Source organism: Macaca fascicularis, chromosome 9, assembly GCF_037993035.2.
Source record: "Macaca fascicularis isolate 582-1 chromosome 9, T2T-MFA8v1.1".
Taxonomy (NCBI): domain Eukaryota; kingdom Metazoa; phylum Chordata; class Mammalia; order Primates; family Cercopithecidae; genus Macaca; species Macaca fascicularis.
In genome coordinates, this window is record NC_088383.1 from 94,147,787 (window position 1) to 94,151,822 (window position 4,036).

Sequence of the window (4,036 nt, forward strand, 5' to 3'; positions counted from 1 at the left end):
ACGAGGTCAGGAGATCAAGACCATCCTGGCTAACACGGTGAAACCCTGTCTCCACTAAAAATACAAAAAAAAAATAGCCAAAAAATTAGCCAGGGGTGGTGGCTGGCCCCTGTAGACCCAGCTACTCAGAAGGCTGAGGCAGGAGAATAGTGGGAACCTGGGAGGCAGAGCTTGCAGTGAGCCGAGATCGCGCCACTGCACTCCATCTCAAAAAAAAAAAAAGAGAAAGAAAGTCTATTTTTAAAAGTCTCAGATATTTTCCATGGTTTCCGAATTATCTGTGGGAAGCTCTGACTTACTTGTATAGAGTTTAATATATGTGTCCACCATTAAATCCAGGTCATGTTTTATATCAAAATGTATGTTAAGCAAAGCCAAGTTACTTGACCTTTGGTCTGTCAAAGTGTACTTCAAATATGGTTTAAGATGCTTTCGTCCATTTTCATACCACTCATTCGCAACCTTCATCACAGGACGAATACACAAGACCTTCAGCAATGCATACACATTAGGAAAAAACTTGATGTCAGGCAGATGGAGGGTTTCATAGATGGTGGATGGAAGCTCTATATCTTTCCCCCTGTGTTTCCATTTGATTCTCCAACAATGAAGCTTGACTGAGAGCGTGTCAGGATTGGATAAGCCACTTCTACAACATGTCAGCATGGTGTTCCTCCTAGGTATTGAATTTGAGTTGTCCCATGACTGGAGGTACCAGAGATAAGCATTTAAGAGCTTTAAGGTGCTGTTCTGAGAATATATCTTTAGATTCCTGAATAATGTGCTCCACTGTTGGGACACTTAGGGTTTCTTTATAGTAAATCTCAGAGGTTAACTGGGATTCCAAGTTACCCTGGTGAGCTCTGTGGAATTTCCCAGGGAGTTTCATTTGAAGATCATTTGGTTGCCAAATCTGTGGCTTCCTCAAACCAAAATTCATGATAAACTTCAATATTTTCCATCACTCCATTGAGTGAACGCAGTACTGCAGTCAAGCTACTGGCTGCAAATAAGACATCAGAGGTTTGACCCTGGAGATTTTTCCCAAAGGCTCTTGTAAAAGGACATTTTTAAGAACAAGAGTAGTAACAATGAAATCAAAATCTGTTACTGCACTGAAGAGTACAAATGCGCGGCCAACTATACAGTTATTCCATCTAATATTTGTGTCACTATTTATACTCTCTAAACATAAAACAAGTGCTTGCTGGAGTTCCACTAAAATTTCAAAAGCATCATGCCTGCCTGTTCATGGAGAATGCAGATTTCCTTCACTTGTTTACCCCTTTCTTTACTGTTCTGAAAAAGGACAGAAATTTCATTGTCAAGTTCTAAAAGAAGTCGTGGCGATCGATGGAAAAAAGAACAAACTTCTTCAATTGTTCTTAAAGCAACAGATACTCCCATAACAGGTACTGATTTTGCCAACCACATATTTATGGCACAGGAAGAGTAGAGCATGTAAATAGCTTGGGAATATTTATCTGAAAGTCTAGAAGCAACAACTTTCATTTTGGAAGAAAATCCAATAGACACAATGTAAGCCTGGCCACGACAATACTCCCCACTTCTCAGTTATCACAGTGTGAAATTTCACAGCCAAAATTTCTGCATCAGCTTCGTAAGGCAGGAAGCCTACAAATTCTTCTCTTAGGTTATGAGATTCATCAACAAACCTCACCAACACAGGTAGATAGGTGCTCTTCCCTTGTTATGTCCACTACATCATCAGTGATAATGGAAAAGAAGTGTGAGTCTCTCACTTCCCTGAGAGTTTCTTCTCAAATACTGCTCTCATAGATCTCTAGCATCTGTTTCTACTGTGTTTTTGAACAAAACAACGTGTTAACTGCTGTTGTCTCAAACCATTTTCTCAGAAACTCTTCACCAGAATTTATCTGACACTCCAGCAGTGCTTGAAAGTTATCTGGAGTAAAGAGATCTTCTGGGATTTCATCAGCCTCATATCCATCCAGAGGTATGTTTTGCTTTCCCATCAGAATCAAGATTTCAAACAGAGATTTTAGTTATTCTCTGTTTTCCTTCTCTTCAAGGGTTAGAGGTAAAATATCCTCATCTTGTCCTTCACCCCCTTCTTCACTGGGGTTCTGAGCATTGCTATTGTTGATTTCTTTATGTTTTTGTTCCTGTTCAGAGGTTTTATCAATTTTTTTTCTGTTTCAGTGTCCTGATTTCTTCTTCACTCAGTTATTTTACTCGTTTTCTGTGTCTACTCTGTGTGTTGCTCAAATGACTGGTAAGATCAAATGTTGTTGGTATTTCATTATCTCGAAGGACTATCCAGTAAGGACTCTCCCAATGACTTCACAAGTATCTGCTTCAATTAATTTTGAGAAATAAACCAATTATTTAGTTTTCTGATGCCTCTGCAAAGTGTATATAGTTCTACAGATCCTTGAGGTCTCAAAATGTTTGGCACATAATTGATAATGTTTATTTAGCTGATAAGGTGTTTTATCTTCTAAATCTGCTCTCCTTCAATTCTTCACCCACTTCCGGCATCTGGCCGGGTCCCGCGGGAACGTGAAGAAGGCCAGGTCGGACTGCGTGCTCTTCTGCCTGCGGTTAGGGGCAGCGCAGAAGTTCCGCATCCTCGCCCGCTGGCAGGCCGGCTGGCCGGCTCGGCAGGGCTGGCACGCGGGGGTGAAAAATTCTTATAATTTGACTTTCCATTTTTAGTTTTAATTATGTTATGCCACTTATAATAGAAAATATTCTGACCGCTCATTCCCAAAATATCTCAATTAAGTGCAAGGCAGAAACATTGGGTTAACTTCAACGTTTGTGAAAGTTTTCCCCAGCAAACTAAAATCTCCCATAGATACAGAATGCTCAGTCAGGACCACCTAAATACAGCTCTCAAAGAAAAAACTGTAGGCACAAATATTTCTAAAGTAGATGATAAACACATGGATCTACCAAGGACATTTTCATGATGCTGTAACTTTAAGCTTCTTCATGTGTTGAGAAAGTATCTTTTTAAAATAACTCTGGAACTGTTTAACATTGAAAATGAGTGTGTTTCTGGGCAGCATTTGTGGAATGCTGGCCACCAAAGAGACATTTACAGCAATTGCAAATTTGCTTTTGAATGGATCCCCCATGACCCCAAAATATTTTTATCCCTTGCTAGTTATCTATTTTCTTTCTTAAATAATCCTGCCTTTTTATAACACTTTACTCCTGTTGCATAGTTTTTCACCAAATGCACAGTTAACTTTAAATCCATTTTAAAAGGCAAAGAGAAGATACCAGTAACTCTTACTTTGAACCTATATATGCTTTTCTATTATGTTCAGTTTGTCAGACTTTCCTCAAAACTGATAGTTATTCTATGTAATTCAATTTAGCCAAATATCATGGGCTATAAAGTCAAGATTATACCAGAGGGGGCAATTGTCATAATTTAAGGTTTTGAGGCCACTAATGTCATGCTATTTTTAGGAATAACTAGACAAGACACAAAAGAACATCATTGTCACTGTTTCAGATGTCATCTCATGAAACTGGTTTATTGGCCAGAATAATCCCAGGAATTTCTCAATGAAACTCAATTATGAACAATGAGACATGTCAATGAGGCAATGACAGGAAATGAAACATTCCACGTATGCGAATATCTAACTAAAATGTGTTCTCATTTAAGCTGAATTTTAAGAAATTCAAAGATTTTATTCCTAAATTGTACTTACTGTCATTTATATAATTTAGAATAATCATTTTGAGCATTAGTGTGATAGACACTGCAAATGTAGCCCTTAAAATTTATTTACACCATTTGTTAGTAAAGACTTCAGGTTTGGGAGATTGTACCTCCTAATCCCACCTTCCTTGGCACTTGAAATTGGAGAGGATATGTCTACGGTACTATATATTGTACTTTTCTATGACCACATTTATTGTTTCACAAGTGGGCTTCTCTATTCCATTTAGGCCCATGAGACTTCAAAAGGTATTTGCTTGGGACTTCTAAGAGAAAAAAAAAAAAGTCTAAGTCTTTATGGAAATGGTTGAT

At 38.3% G+C, this 4,036-nt stretch overlaps 1 pseudogene; it reads right to left on the reverse strand.

Annotated features, from left to right (window-relative positions):
• Window positions 1-249: 249 nt before the first annotated feature.
• Window positions 250-3,604, reverse strand: LOC102127353 (52 kDa repressor of the inhibitor of the protein kinase-like; annotated as a pseudogene).
• Window positions 3,605-4,036: the final 432 nt, after the last annotated feature.